Consider the following 16,841-nt stretch of genomic DNA (forward strand, 5'->3'; position numbering starts at 1 on the left):
ATACGCTTCCAAGGTCTGTCTGTGAGCTGATAGCTACTTGTGTAATAGGCCGAGGGACCGCCATGCCATTATGGTATGTCCCATTACATGTCCGTTTGGCTTTGTCCATCACGACAACAACAGAAGTCTATTTTTGCTACGAATTTGATGCTAGCTCCAAACAAACAAACATGGACGCAAAATACTTTTTTAAGCAATGTTAAACGAGTCTCAGAGTAGTGTGTCGTTTAAAATCAGACCTGGAAGTTGGAATTTCGATTGTTAGAAATGCACCACTGTGTGCGTCTGTAGCTTTAATGCTAATGAGCTTTATTTCCAAGAAGCACTGTTGTGTACTTTATACACTTTTACATGTACAGTAAACCTCAGATATATCGGATTCAATTGTTCCCACTGGTTTTGTCCGATAAGCGAAATCCGTTATATGCGTTTCCGGAAAATGTCCGTTTTACGCATATATCAGATTTATATCCGGTATATGCGTAAATCGGATTTTATCCGTTATAAAAAGGCACTTCCTTGACTATGTTTCCAATGTACCTGGACTGGGCAATGAAAAGAGACGTAAGGTAATGAGAATTTCCGATATATCCGAGTCCGATATATCCGAGGTTTACTGTATAATAATGATAAGTGAATCTCAGTAATTAGGATTCCTTTTTTTTTTTTAAATGGGATATTTTCTAGGAAAAAAAAAGTTTTTAACTTTATTAAAGCCTCGTAGACATGAACTAGCAGCCCTATAGTCAACTTTACACACGTATTTCCAAATATAGTAGCGCAAAAGTGGTGATGTCGGTGGTTGAGAGTTAAGTTTCAGCTAAGTAGGTTACTACAGCAAAAGTATCCCGTGTTTTTGATGGTGTTTTGAAACAATTCAAATCTGCAATAAAAGCCTGTCATTCTGGTGCTCAAGTACATTTCACAGCGTCTTTGAATGCACCTTCTGTTTTTATTTTATTCACTTCAAAAATATGTTAAGATGTGCTTTAATATGCAGATTTTGTGACTAATAAGAAGGCGTATTCAACCGCAACACAGCATTGATTACAGCAATATGTTTTGGAAAAATCGAGATAGAACGACGCAGCGGCGAGGGAAGTCCGTACAGGTGGTCCTCGATTAACAACATCCTGTGGTTGTGAATGCGCTCATATAAAATAAATAAAAAGTTAATTTTGTTCCATAAAATTACGATTGACTGGAGAAGTAGTGACGCAGCACGGTGGAAGGATACACACATCCTGTGGGAAGGATGGAAGTATATAGTATACTATATAGTATGTACCATTGCAGCTGCATTAAGGATAATACTGCTTATTAGTTAAAAATTCTAGGGGTTTCATTCAGGTGGTATCACAAACGTTTGAGTGTCTTTTCTGTGAAAAGTGGAGCAAACTAGCGAGGTGCTCATAAACAGCCGCCAGGGACGCATATCACTGTTAGAACATCATTAAAAAAAATGCATAATCAGGGACCTTTAAGTGGACCTCATGTACTTTGGGTTGCTTTTGTCGCTGAAAAAAAAGGACCGCCATTACCGTAGGACTGAAAATTCTCAGGGCGCGGAGTCAGAAGTGAGGAAAAAAGGACACATCCGGTGTTAGAACATCAATCAAAAACCGTTAAGTGGACAACATGTATTTTGGGCTACTGTATTTTGTCTCCCAAGCGGCAGTGCGCCAAAGAAAAGGAAAGCTATTAGCATGGAAGCAGGAAGCGAGGAGAAACGCTCACCAATAATGGCCGCTTTTTGGGCTCGAACGTTTAACTGGCGTGATAGTGATTGTTTCTTGAATGCAAACAAATGCTAAGGGGGGTCATGGATTCTGTGCGCTGTTACTAGAAGAGCTGTCCTACCAGGCTAGGTTGATACAATATTTAATTCTGGTACTGAATCTTTTTATATGTCCTTCATGTCTTGTGTGTAGAGTGTGAGTAAGTTCGGAGTACATTTCGGGGTAGGTTGTGACTTCAGGGGTGGGCAAACTACGGTCCGGGGGCCACATGCGGCACACCAACTGTTTGAATCCGGCCCACCAGTTGCTTTTTAATTATTTCAATTTTTAACATCCAAACTGGCAACATAACTTACAAGTCGAATGTCTTATTTAGTGAAAAAAAAAAAACTTAAATTAAATTACATAGTTTGATGTGGTCTGATGTTTAAAGTGCTACTTAAAAAAAGGGACATGAGTACATACAGCTGATAGACAAATAATTCAATGAAAATTCAAGGAAAACAAAAAAAAAAGAAAAATAAATATATGTTCTGGACCCCCGGACATTTTTTTTTTTTTTAACTCAATGCGGCCCACGAGTCAAAATATTTGCCCACTCCTGCATTAAACGATGTAGAAATGGACCTGGTTGGTTAAGTAACATCATTCCATGTTAGCATATTCATTCATTCATTCATTTTCTACCACTTATCCTCACAAGGGTCGCGGGGGTTGCTGGAGCCTATCCCAGCTGTCTTTGGGCCCTGGACTGGACGCCAGCCAATCACAGGGCACATATAGACAAACAACCATTCACACTCACATTCATACCTATGGACAATTTGGAGTCGCTAATTAACCTAGCATGTTTTTGGAATGTGGGAGGAAACCGGAGTACCCGGAGAAAACGTAGCCACACAGCTGTGAGGTCTGCGCGCTAATCACTCGAAAAGCTGCGTAGCCATCAACAAACATAAATAATAAATAAAGTCAATAAATAAACGGTACTCAATTCCTACTGCCTGATTAAAAATGACAAATGACGAAGGAAAGCTTGTTAAGTTTCACGACACTGGTATGTGATGTCGCTTGAAGTGTCTGTCATCACCATGGTTACTAGCAAGCTAACTAGTTAGCCGCTAAGAGTCAAGAGTCGCTAATTAACCTAGCATGTTTTTTTTTGGAATGTGGGAGGAAACCGGAGTACCCGGAGAAAAACCCACGCATGCACGGGGAGAACATGCAAACTCAACACAGAGATGGCAGAGGGTGGGATTGAACTCGGGTCTCCTAGCTGTGAGGTCTGCTTGCTAACCACTTGACCACCGTGCATCCGTTAGCATATTCACTGAAAAAAAAATAAATGATGAGGCTTCAAAAGCGAGCATTTGAGTGTCTCAACAAACAAATGAGGGACATTAGGGACACAAAACTATTAGAACATCATTAAAAAGTCCATAACGGGGGACAATCGGGGTCCTGCTTTGACAAAGACAAACAAGCCCTTGAAGATTGACCGTCCCTGGCAGCGGTGAAGCGGCTCGGAGGCAGCGGTCCGAGTACAATTCCTTTAATAGTTCAGGTGCTGTGAGACTATTTACTGGGATTGGCGCTGCAAAATTCATCTTCAGCCCTCTTCATTGCAGCGACGCCCCGGATGGACTTAATTCAATTACGGCATCCTTGTGATGCGGGAGGACTCGGGAGGTGCGAGCTAATTCTTGTTGGCAAACAAAACAATGGGCTGCCAGTAGTGTCGTGTTTGTTGTCGCCTTTCAACTTTCCCGTGGCTTTATGTTGTTTACTTATTCATGCTCGCTCTCCCAAGATCACCACGGGGTGTTCCGTTCGACTCGTTTTAGCACAGCGTGAAGCGATGTATGACTTGCGTTTGGCGCCCTACATACAGTTAGACACGCTGCGACTGCTGGTGTGTGTGTGTGTGTGTGTGTGTGTGTAAAAAGACCTGTGAAAATGTGAACGTTCCCAATCCTTGTGATGGATGCTATCAGTCAGTGATACTTGGCAACAAAAGAGAATGCGTTCACACCAAAAATGATATAGGGGAATTTAATGTGGTTTGCTTTAAGTTCAGGTTGCTGTCTTAATAAACTCAATAAATAACACATGCATATATTAAGAACGTGTAGCTTTTAGTCAGCAACTTTTTACACTTTTCTGACTTATAAATGTTGTATTCTTGTGTTAAACGATGCTAAAGTGTCAGATATTGAAGTTTCCGCATTTGGAAGTGAGCTCAAAAAGAAATTTGGAATGGCTATGAATGCTCTGTTTCACAGTTTTTTTTCCACACCGGCTCCCTGTGACATCACAGTGATCTGGACTTCCATATATGGGCGTTCCTGAATGTAAAATGTAGATGTGTCCTCCCCTGCTATGCCGCACTGTGAAGATTTTACCGTGTTAGTATTAGTGGTGGGCAAAATTGTTCATTTCAGTGAACCGGATCATTCCGGTTCATTCAGTAAAAAGATCCGTTCATTTCGGTCAATTGGTTGTTAGCATGTGATCTCACCCCTGTGCATTGACTCGGTCACTTGTGTCGAGTCAGTCCGTTCACTCATGTTCACGTTCGTTCCGACTCAACAGCGCAACAACACGTGATGACTAGTGGTGTGTCGGTCATGAACGAACGGGTTAAAAGAACTAGTTCTTCTGTCAACGGAATCAGCTAACTTCACCCACCCACAGAGCGAGGCGCGATGATAGAATAAGACAGGCAAGCACGCAGATAGTCCCGCCCTGCAAAAGGAACGGTGAACTGATTCTCCAGCCAATCAAAAAAAAGCATTTGCGACTGAACGAACTGAACGGGTATTTTCAGGGTGATGACCTTGTTCATTTCGTTCACAGAAAAGAACTAGTTCTTTAGACCTGTTCGTTCATGACCGGCACACCCCTAGTGACCAATCACGACGGAGTGGGCGTGCCCGGAGGCAGGCCGTGGCTGGATTAAATTAAAACAGACATTTTGGAAAGCAAAGCAAATACAACTGGGGAATAGGTGCAGACTCTGGAAAATCTAGAAAGCTTTCTGTGCAGGTTATGTGCAGCTGCTCTATACTTTTTTTAGTACTAAGCACAAAACAGCCTGATTTATTAATTAATACAACTTTTTGACTTCTGATATGACATTTTTGACAGTTTTTTCTTTTTCGGGTTTCAATCTTTTATTGCAGACGTTTTCCTTGGATTTTTCTGGAATGGGTGTCACCCACTGACGGGTGTGGAGTCATGACACACAGTTTAACAAAAAGGCTGTGGACTTTCCCCTGTTGCGTTGCCTTCAGGGAACGTAGGAAGTAAAATATTGATCTCATCTTATTATGTAGGCTGAATGTAAGTGAAATTACGAGTCCTGGAGTGAGTGTGCATGGTGTGTTGAATATAGACAGGAAATAGCTGAAAATAAAGCAAACTCTAACAAATAGCGGTGGATGAGAAATCTGGACTAAAAGTCTGCAAGAGAATAGAAAAGATTAAAACCAAAAGATACAAAAGTGGAAAAAAAATTATCAAAATATATAAAAGTGAAAAATGAAAATGAATATTTAAGCTGAAAACCTTCTCATTTTTGTAATAATCCGTAGCTCTACATAACCCAATATAGCTCCATACACCAGAGTTCATTTTAACCTACAAACACGAACACACCAAAAGACAATGAAGATGCTTTTTTTGGGATTTAGCTAATTGTTGTTTAGGGAATAATGGGAATTCACAGGAACTTTGCCTTTTGTGCACCTTCAGACAACTCATTCCTCGTGGGCATTTTCATACAGGCTTGTATCAATAATTCACGACACGCCCACGTACAATTGAATCAATATAGAATTGTGCTTCTGAGGAAGAGAAACTGCGAGCACTTTTAGTACAAATAGCGCTGGAGGGCAGATCTTTCTCAGATGGAGGCGCCCCTCCCCTTACCCCCCCCACCCCCCCCCAATGTTGTCTCGCTCCCACTTTAGCATGACATCACTGCAATTTGGCGCCATTTCATTGTGTTTGTCCACATTTGCTCAAGCCGCAAACGATCTTTTCTAAGTGGCAACAAATTAGCCGCGTGAAAAAAAAAAAAAATCAATCTCTCCAATGCAAGGGTGTAACTTTGGGTCTACAATTGGGGGGGGGGGGGTTAAAATTTCGCTTGTTTATATGCCTGTGATACTTTTACTGTGATTTACTTGGTATCAACAAAAATTCATTCATTTTCAGCCAGCCAATCACAGGGCACATATAGACAAACAACCATTCACACTCACATTCATACCTATGGACAATTTGGAGTCACTAATTAGTCTAGCATGTTTTTGGAATGTGGGAGGAAACCGGAGTACCCGGAGAAAACCCATGCATGCACGGACATTGAACTTGTGTCTCCGGGCTGTGAGGCCTGCGCGCTAACCACTCATACACCATGCAGTGCAATGTAGGATTCCTCATTTATGAATTGAATATTTTACTAGTTAGAGCGTCAAAAAAACAACCTAAATATGGTTTTTAAACACTATTAGAGACCTCTAGACATGAAATAACACCCCTATAGTCACGTTTAGACTTTTATTCATTCGTTTTCGACTGCTTACCCTCACAAGGGTCGCGGGGAGGGGGCAGGTGCTGGAGCCTATCCCAGCTGTCTTCGGGCAAGAGGCCGGGGTACACCCTGGACCAGCCAATCACAGGGCACATATAGACAAACAACCATTCACGCTCACATTCATACCTATGGACAATTTGGAGTCGCTAATTAACCTAGCATGTTTTTGGAATGTGGGAGGAAACCGGAGTACCCGGAGAAAATGTAGCCACACAGAGGGTGGAATTGAACTCTGGTCTCCGAGCTGTGAGGTCTGTGCGCTAACCCCTCAAACGCCGTGTAGCCATCAACAAACATAATTAATGAATACAGTAAATAAATAAACAGTACTCAATTCTTACTGCCTGATTAAAAATGACAAATGACGTCAAAGCAGCATCGAAGGAAAGCTTGTTAAGTTTCACGACACCAATATGTGATGTCACTTAATGGAGCGTCGGTCATCACCATGGTTACCAGCAAGCTAACTAGTTAGCCTTTAATTTATAATGAACTTAAGTTAACTGACTATCAAACAGAGTGGGTAAGAAGGACAAAATAAAAAGCCAAAAAATACCACTTCCACACGGAATGATTTTTTTTTTTTTTTTAGAATCACTAACTCCATGCAGTGTTAAGCTAATGTAATGTCTATAAATGTAACACTACTGATGCCTCCATATGACTTTAGCTATATTTTTGGGCTAATAATGACAAACATTTAACAGACTATATCGAGTTCTGCTATATTTAAAGCAACTGTTGAGGATATCAATTGTTCGTTTATGTGTGCATTTTAAGCACGCCTGAGGTCAAAGGTCCCTGCGGTTTCTTTCTTATCGACTTGTGGTTTGTTTCATGTCTACAACACCCATCCTAAGTATGAATTGATTTTCCGGCGAGCATACGCTTACCTTTAAAAACAGCCGTGCAGCCGCCCTAATTGATTCGAGTAATGAGCGAGAACAAGCTTTCTTTGCGCTCAAGGTCACTTTGGCGGGGCGGTGCTAAAGCCGCGCGCCCATAAAAGGACCTACTTAGCATGAAAGTGTAGCATGGCTGAGGTGAGAAGGTGGATGCTGTGACTAATGGGTTTATTTAATTCAATTTATTGCCTGAGCCGCCACCATACGAGACATGCCGGCCACTGGAAGATTGAGCTTTCTTCTTGAAGAGAGAAAGAAAGATTAACCCCCTCCCATCCTACTCCTAGCGGGACACACTACTCCCTCATGTCATGCCGGATTTTCCTGGCCAGATAGCAGGCGTGTATAAATCCGCAGAACTAAATGAATATAGGTTTGCGATGAAATGGGACCGGGAAGCCTATTTGCTACAAGCCGTCTAAATCACACAGGGGGGGCTCGGATCGCCCAGGCTGGGAATTCATAATAAATGAAGGCTTTGTCAACACGTTGCCAAAGACGAGCCTTTGGTCTTCGGGAAGACTGGCGCGTTCATCCCGGCACATGTTTATAGCATGCCGTTTCATCCTGTAATTCATCAGCGTGACTTTTGCAGGATTCAGTGCTAAATTAGTAGAGCATGGACTATTATTTGGATGCTTTCAAGCTAAGGCAATGAGTCCATTAGCTCGAATTTTGGATGATATTTGAGGCTTTTTTTTTTTACATGAAGTTGTATGACATCCCTATCAGCGGCGACTTAGTCCCATGAGTCCAGTTCTGGTCAGATTCCGGTGACGAGACGTAATATTAATAATATTATTTTTGGCTGCAAGAAAGTATGTGACAATACATTAATATGTATTTTTTAGTCAGTGTATTGCTGGCGGGCGGCACGGCGGTCGAGTGGTTAGCGTGCAGATCTCACAGCGAGGAGACCAGGGTTCAATCCCACCCTCGGCCACCTCTGTGTGGAGTTTGCATGTTCTCCGTATATCTCCGTGTATTCCGGTTTCCTCCCACATTCCAAAAACATGCTAGGTTAATTGCTAGGTAAATTGTCCATAGGTATGAATGTGAGTGTGAATGGTTGTTTGTCTATATGTGCCCTGTGATTGGCTGGCCACCAGTCCAGGGTGTACCCCGAAGACAGCTGGGATAGGCTCCAGCACCCCCCGCGTGAGGAAAAAGCGGTAGAAAATATACGAATGAATGAATGTATTGCTGGCCTGGTAGAAAGTTGCCGTGTTGCCTCGCTTCCTTTACAAGGAACTACCATCCTCTCACTTTTTTTTTTTGTACAGGGAAAAAAAAAACACGTGGGATGTTGCGTACATTGACTAACACACACGGCAAAAGCTTAGGGCTTTTGGAAATTAATGTGCCATGATAATTAGTTTGCCGACAGCGGAACACCAATGGTGATGGGGTGGGGGTGGGGATTTCGAACCTTGATCATTTGCTCTGGCCTAATGTGCATGTGTTTCTCCATGTTCACGTCCTCGTCATACCTGACCAGATGGGCTTGTGTACACACGCACACACAAGTAGCTGTTGTCTATTTTAAGATGCATGTGATTATAGTCTCCCTGCTAGTTTTGATATATCACTTGGGTATGGTAATGCTAACATCTAAAGTTAGTTGGAAAGTAATAAAGAACAACTCACAAAACACTGCACTGTATACACCTATACATACCTGCCGCAAGGTATGCTGGGTAACCTGCAGCACTTTTGCAATATACCTTGTAAACGCCATATGCTAAAAACGTGAGTCCCTTACTCCATATTTAGTGTTTATATGTTTACATTTAGGCTGCATGGCGGTCGAGTGGTTAGCGCACAGACTTCACAGCTAGGAGACCCGAGTTCAATCTCTGTGTGGAGTTTGCATGTTCTCCCCGTGCATGCGTGGATTTTATGCGGGTACTCCAGTTTCCTCCCACATTCCAAAAACATGCTAGGTTAATTAGCGACTCCAAATTGTCCACAGGTATGAATGTGAGTGTGAATGGTTGTTTGTGTATATGTGCCCTGTGATTGGCTGCCTGGCCACCAGTCCCGGGTGTACCCCGCCTCTCGCCGGAAGACAGCTGGGATAGGCTCCAGCACCTCTGTGACCCTTGTGAGGATAAGCGGTAGAAAATGAATGAATGTTTACATTTAAAATGGTAAACTTTCTGGCCCAAAATAATAAAAATCAATAATAAAAATAATGGATTAGATTTTATATAGTGGTTTCTATAGTGCTTTTCAATTAATTCACTCCTCAGTCACACACTAGTAGTAGTAAACTACGTCTGTAGTCACAGCTGCCCTGGGGTAGTCAGACAGAAACATGGCTGCCGACGGAGGCCAAATGGATGAACGACACTGACTGGGTGGAGGGATGAGGATCAAAACCACAGACCTTTTGGTTTCCGAACGACCAAGCGACATCCACCCAAAAACCGAATCCTCTAAGGAAGCATTATAAAATGAAATAAAACACACTAGGACACCGCATGGGGTGCAACAATTGCAGTTCCAAATGCAAAATGACCCCAATTTATGGAGTCAAGGTACATGTTTTACTGCAGCGTATTTTAAAAAAATACCACGGGACCCCACAGAACGGTCGTCACAGGGGCTGTGACTACCTCCCATCAAGACGACAAACACCCGGCAATAGGATGTTCAAGGCGCCGCTCTCATCACTTAAAAATCCATTTGTTTGCCTTGAACAACGCTCGATGTGACTGCGGACCGGGGGGGGGGGGGTTCGACGTCGGCCCTGTGAGCAAGCTGATTGCAGGTAATTGCCTTCAGCGGGCCCTCCCAGGTATAAAGCACTTCCTGATGACATGTTCAGAGTACCAAAAACCAGATAGCTGCATGTCTACAGGACTGGATCTGCCCCCGGCTTCCATATCCGACTTTGCTAATTACTTTCTAATTATTAAGCATTTTTCTTCAAAGGATTGCTACATTATACATCAACTGAATGTCAAATGGCAGAAAAATAAAACATGTTTTTTTTATTTTAATAATTCTCCAAGAATTACCATTCTCTCAGAGGACGACTGCGGAGGTGTGATGGCAAATTATTCCGACTTCTAATGAGGCGGTGGGTTGCAACGACACTTTGACACCACGCAGGCCCTGAGTGAGCTTGAACCCGCTGACTTGCGACATGACTTCTTTGCTTTTTGTTCAGTGAAAAGAACAAAAAAAAAAAAAAACGTGTCCTTAGCGTTTTATGAATATTTTTCCAGATATCTCGTGGAGAAAATGAGCATAATCATGAAATCTCCTGTTGTTTCTCGGCAATTAGCAAAGAGGTACCGAACCGCATTCATACTATGAGCATGTCAAAATGTCTGACAATTTTTTTTTACATTACAGGTGGTCCTCAGTTTACAACCTTGCTCTCATAAATTAATAAAAAAATGTCAACTTTTTGACAATATATAACATTCAGCTCACGTGCAAACACGCTCCCAACATTCAAGACCGTCAATACTTTCTCACCTCAGTAACCCAAAATGGAGGCACTGGAGGTTTCAAGTGGCAGCATTTTGATGAAGAAGGTGAAAAACACTATCGAACGCAACTGAAGTCAAGAAACTCATGGCAAAACAAGAAGGTGGTGCTGCTACATTGCGTATTTGGGAACATTTACATCGAGAATTATATATATTCAGTGGAGGTAAAAGTAACCTTAAATAAAAAAAAGTCATTTTAATGCGTTTAGAATTTGGACTTCATAGCTGACTTCTGGTCGCCATTTTTTTTTTTTTTTTTTTTTAGAAGCTAAGGACGATTCGTGAGTCAGAACACTGTTGCACTCATGCAGTGTATTAATTAATATGCGCCGTTAACCAGGAAATATATTGGTGTCAATTTTCATTGTTAATTGAAAAACATGCGAGCCACTGTAGTGTTTTTTTCATCCATGTAAATATTTTTTCACATTAAAAAAAAATGTAAAAAAATGTTAATTTTTTATTTTATATTTTTATTTATATAATATAATAATATATATATTTTTTTTATTATTCTCGAGAGTACCCACAAGTTATAAAAGTTGTTTTTCCTCACTCAGCAAATGTCAAAAAGTGCAAAAAAAAAAACAAGTGCAATAGTCTCCCCCCCCCCCCATATTGTGATTCATATCATAAATATTTCTAAATATTCCCTTAAATATTCGAACAAGCATCACCAGTAAAGAGAAGAGAAGGAATAGCCATGCTAAGACAGAAGTGTTGTGAAATGTTATGTGGCAGTATCACAAGCTACCCAGCATGCCTTGCGGCACAACAATCACAACAATATGGATGCAATAGGAACATATTCCTTGACCATGAACACTTGATAATTACCAACTGGATTCATAATGATGTTCAGTAGCTTCGCAGTACTTGTTGCAAAATTTTCCCAAGTGCCATTTTTGCGGAGTTATACGCACAAATGCCGAAAACAGTCCTATCTGGTAATGTAAATCCATGTAATCATTTCTTCCATATTCAACAATTCCTGAAAATATTATCCAAATCCATTCAGAACTATTCAATAATGTATTGCCTAGAAATATAACAGTGATGCGTTTTACCTGGGATCGTACCATTATGAAATTTGAGGTGTTGCCATATACTACGACATTAAACATTTCTATGAAAATCGACATTTCAGTACGTATCACATCAAGTTAAAACTAGTAATTATAGTTTACTCACCCGAATTGGAAGCGGCGGAAGAACAGTGGAGTTGTTCTCCATCTGAAAGACATAAAAAAAAAGAATATGGCATCAATGAAATGTAAAGTCTTTGGAAAATATGAATGGAAATGAACTGTGATAAATAATCTTTGGGGTTAACAAGCTCTCGGTTGTGTGAATTCAGCAGTATATTACTGTAAATTATGATAAATTATTCTGTAAATATGGGCCACCTGCCTAGAAATAGTAAATATAGGTTAGGTTAAATATAGGTTACATTGTATAGTAGGTTACATATATAATTCATTTGATGTTACTAAATTATTGGATGCTCTACTGAAGAACCAAGGGCAAATACACCACTTTTATGACACAGTTTAATGCTTATTAAACAAATATGTTTAACCATGAAATTTGGTACACATCATTAGGGGACTGACAAGCACATGGGTGTCAATTTTAAGCAAGTTTGGTTGAAAAACATAACTGCCATCAAGCCAAACTTTTCGGGAAGGTCACCGAACTGTCCATAAGTCAGACCATTTGTCTCCATTCATTCATTTTAATCCGCTTATCGCGGTGGGGTGCTGGAGCCTATCCCAGGGCGAATAGCAGGGTACACCCTGGACTGGTGGCCAGCCAATCACAGGGCACATATAGACAAACAACCATTCACACTCACATTCATACCTATGGACAATTTGGAGTCGCTAATTAAACTAGCATGTTTTTGGAATGTGGGAGGAAACTGGAGTACCCGGAAAAAAACCACGCATGCACGGGGAGAAAGTGCAAACTCCATACAGAGATGGCAGAGGGTGGAATCGAACTCGGGTCTCCTAGCTGTGAGGCCTTTGCGCTAACCACTCGGCACCATGCAGCCCCTTTTATTTACAAATTTGGGTAATACAAGTTTAAAAGTCAATATAGGGGTGTTATTTCATGTCTAGGGGGCTCTAATAATGTTTAAATATTCATTCATTTTTTACCGCTTATCCTCATGAGGGTGGTGAGGGGGTGCTGGAGCCTATCCCAGCTGACTTGGGGCGAGAGGCGGCGTACACCCTGGACTGGTGGCCAGCCAATCACAGGGCACATATAGACAAACAACCATTCACACTCACATTCATACCTATGGACAATTAGCAGGTTTTTGGAATGTGGGAGGAAACCGGAGTACATGCAAACTCCAAGGATGGAATTGAACTCGGGTGTCCTAGCTGTGAGGCCTGCACGCAAACCACTCATCCACCGTGCAGTCACAATTTGTCTTATGGTTATAAATGTTGAGGATGTCCTTATTATATCCAATGCATTTTGAACACAGCCAATAGGGGGCGCCACACTAAGTTAAAATGCATTGCCTGAGTTGCTTTTATTGTCTTCCATCCATGCTAAATGGGATCATCCCCACAAAATTGAATCATATTTTCTCAAACGTTTCAGTGTTTCAGGAGTGCTAAGGATAATTTATCTGCAGTTAAAAGCCACCAAAGCAGAAGAGGCAAGGTTGATGATGTGTAGCCGAGGATGGAGTGTCAACATGTGGTGCTGATGTCGGCTGCGCGCGCCCGACACATGCCTCCGGGTGTCATATTGTGCTGCTTCTGTTGTTTGCTTTGGAGCAGGTTCACTGCTTTTGCTGGCCTCTTTATTACGCCATCCCCTAATGCCTTCATTTAATGCACTCTCCCAGGTCACATATTGCGCTGGCCACCCCCCCCCCCTCCACACACACACTGCTTCCCTTCCTTGCCCGCCCCATCAATGCCAGCCAATGAATTAGGGCTGTGCTGTGAGCTTCCACGCCAGCATATTGGACCTATTTGGGTCTGTTGATGGCAAGCGCTCATCTGTTAAAAGCTCCCATCCAAGACGTGTGGTCCAAATTAATTAAAGGGTTCAACTCCCAGTGCGAGCCCACATTTGCAATTCATTAAGATTCCTCCAGGGGAGAGGTTCACATTGATTAGTAGAATTGTGTTATGTTCAGTCAAATACCTCAATAAAACGTCATTAAATGTATTTTATTGTGTATATTGTTAAAGAATAGCAGGACCCAATCGAGTGTGGTGGATGTTTAATAATACATGCGCTCACAGGCAGCAGTGTGTGTGTTTTATATATATATACACACACACTGCATTTGAAATTCAGCAAAAAGGATAAAAATGAATAATTCTCAGCTCGTTGTGCGCTGTCAGAGATTAGCCGTTTTGCGGCGGCCTGCTTTCCCGCAGATAAACATCAGATTTCATCCGATTTGATTGTCCTCATCCGCTGATATGGATGCAAACAGACACCGGAATCATTTTTGTTGTCAGCTCCCGTTTTGCTCAATTTGGGGCCGTGTCAACTTTGCCTGGCCAGCACCTTTCATTCAATGCAAGCGTAAACACGGCAGTTTGTGTGTTTGTTTGTTTATTTTTTTTTTATGCTTTTTGCTGTTAAACTGGCCTGGAGAGTGAGTTTGTTTCTGCTTTACTTTGAATTATGATGACCAGATGTATTTTCCATATTTCTTAAAAGGCTGAGAATAAAATAAATGCACTACAGACAACTAAAAGATGAGAAAATGCTTCCCGAATTGAAATCATAGCGACTTGTATTTGACGCGTTATAATTCAGCTGCAAGCACGGTTTCTTCTAGGGCCATATGCCTTACACAAATTGCCCGAGACCACATCAAATATATAAATTTATGCGGAAAACGATACAAAAATACAGGAGAGAGAAAAAAAAAATGCTTTAAAGCTTGCACCGTCATCTATAATGTTCATGTACCATTCATCTCTCACAACATGACTTTTTCCGCATGAAAGCATGCACATGGCTCTGGGCTATGCGCCACACTAGCGTTACTCACGGAAAAATAAATGCAACACCAAGATGAAAAGCAGTGAAAAACATACATAGCATCATGGGGGGGGGGGTGATTCGATACCCCCTCGCCACCTCATAAACGGCAATTGTATGTCACTGCTGGCGGCGATTTTGCATTCGGGGCAAATGGGGCAGTGCCCCACCTCATTCAGCTGATTGTGCTGGATGCTGCTTTTACACAAGCCTGTATTAAATATGTCTTGCTGTTTTTAAGTAACATTACTGATATTTTTGCACACAGGACACAGATCACATCTTTATGTGTGTGTAATGATGGATTTATTTTGAAATAAAAAAATAGTTACATAAGCTACAACCGTTTATTCGGCTATTTAGTATTTGCTAGTGTGTGTAAAATGGCTAGTTAAACGCTAACCTACGAGAAAAGTCTATTCATAACAAAAACAAAGACAGTTGGAGGCTGAACAGCAGCTGCGTCCACCCCCCAAGCAGTCAGAATGGTACAGTCTTGACCACATTAATTTTTTTAAATGATTCGATTGATACCCGAATCTGACTCGTCAAATTGTCGACTCGTCTAAGACACCCCGAACATGCATCACCAGTAACGAGAAGAGGAGGAATAGCCATGCTAAGACAGAAGCTACCCAGCATGCCTTGCGGCAGAACAATATGGATGTGTATTTGTAACACCAAATACAGATGATACCTCAAAGTTTTATCATCATGAGACAAAATGCAATAATTAATGAAAATTAGCCGCTAACTCCCGGGTATGTTTTACTTGATGGCGGCCATGTTTTGGTCAACTTGACCGATATTAGCCGCTAACTTCCGGCTATGTTTTGCTTGATGGCGGCCATGTTTTGCTCAACTTGACCGAAATTAGCCGCTAACTTCCACCAATGTTTTGCTTGATGGCGGCCATGTTTTGCTCAACTTGCTCGAAATTAGCCGCTAACTTCCGCCTGTGTTTTGCTTGATGGCGGCCATGTTTTGCTCAACTTGACCGAAATTAGCCGCTAACTTCCGCCAATGTTTTGCTTGATGGCGGCCATGTTTTGCTCAACTTGACCGAAATTAGCCGCTAACTTCCGGTTATGTTTTGCTTGATGGCGGCCATGTTTTGCTCAACTTGACCGAAATTAGCCGCTAACTTCCGCCAATGTTTTGCTTGATGGCGGCCATGTTTTGCTCAACTTGACCAAAATTAGCCGCTAACTTCCGGCTATGTTTTGCTTGATGGCGGCCATGTTTTGCTCAACTTGACCAAAATTAGCCGCTAACTTCCGGCTATGTTTTGCTTCATGGCGGCCATGTTTTGCTCAACTTGACCAAAATTAGCCGCTAACTTCCGGCTATGTTTTGCTTGATGGCGGCCATGTTTTGCTCAACTTGACCGAAATTAGCCGCTAACTTCCGCCAATGTTTTGCTTGATGGCGGCCATGTTTTGCTCAACTTGACCGAAATTAGCCGCTAACTTCCGGCTATGTTTTGCTTGATGGCGGCCATGTTTTGCTCAACTTGCTCAAAAGTCTCTGAAAGATGTGTACCCAATCTAGTAGTGACTTGCCGAGAAGTCAATTTCACCTATGGGGCTCCACAACAGCGCCACCGTGTAGTGTTGTTGTCATGACAACGTCAACACAGCGTGTTTCGACAAATGTTCATGTAGAGGAAAAGAAGCGTTAGCTTAGACAAGTACATACAGTACGATCACGACTGCACTAGTTTCCATGTGCCAAGTGAAGACACACTGCTCTAAAATAAATATTCCGTTTTTTTCCCCCCCCCTACACTCTCTCCTCGTGCTATTAAAAATGAATAGCGTGCGAACACAGCGGCACAACCTTGCGGCGGGGGCCTCCATCCGCCAGGCAGCCAATGAACTTTGGAAGCGTGGTGGGCATACTCGCAGATGTTAAGATGCATGAATTATGCAGGAGGCGGCTATTCCAATATTCATCACAATGTGTGATAATCTCCATTGCATGGGAGGTGCAGGTGCCACACTACATGTCGCATACACTTTACGCCATTTTTTTTTTTTTATTGAAACAAAACAAAAACTGTGCC

The 16,841-nt window shown here is 41.9% G+C and overlaps 1 protein-coding gene and 1 non-coding gene across 2 annotated transcripts in view; one reads left to right on the top strand and one right to left on the bottom strand.

Moving 5' to 3' along the window:
• The window catches only part of LOC131102751 (uncharacterized), a 108,441-nt gene extending 96,457 nt beyond the window's left edge, over window positions 1-11,984 (bottom strand). The window contains exon 1 of the transcript XR_013630004.1: window positions 11,939-11,984. This is a non-coding gene — a transcript (uncharacterized LOC131102751). The remainder of the gene's footprint in view (window positions 1-11,938) is intronic.
• The window catches only part of hs3st4 (heparan sulfate (glucosamine) 3-O-sulfotransferase 4), a 111,215-nt gene that overhangs the window by 13,813 nt on the left and 80,561 nt on the right, over window positions 1-16,841 (top strand). The window lies entirely within an intron of this gene.

Source organism: Doryrhamphus excisus, linkage group LG16 (assembly GCF_037039965.1).
Source record: "Doryrhamphus excisus strain RoL-2023G ecotype Guam linkage group LG16, RoL_Dexc_Guam_v1.1, whole genome shotgun sequence".
Taxonomy (NCBI): Eukaryota; Metazoa; Chordata; class Actinopteri; order Syngnathiformes; family Syngnathidae; genus Doryrhamphus; species Doryrhamphus excisus.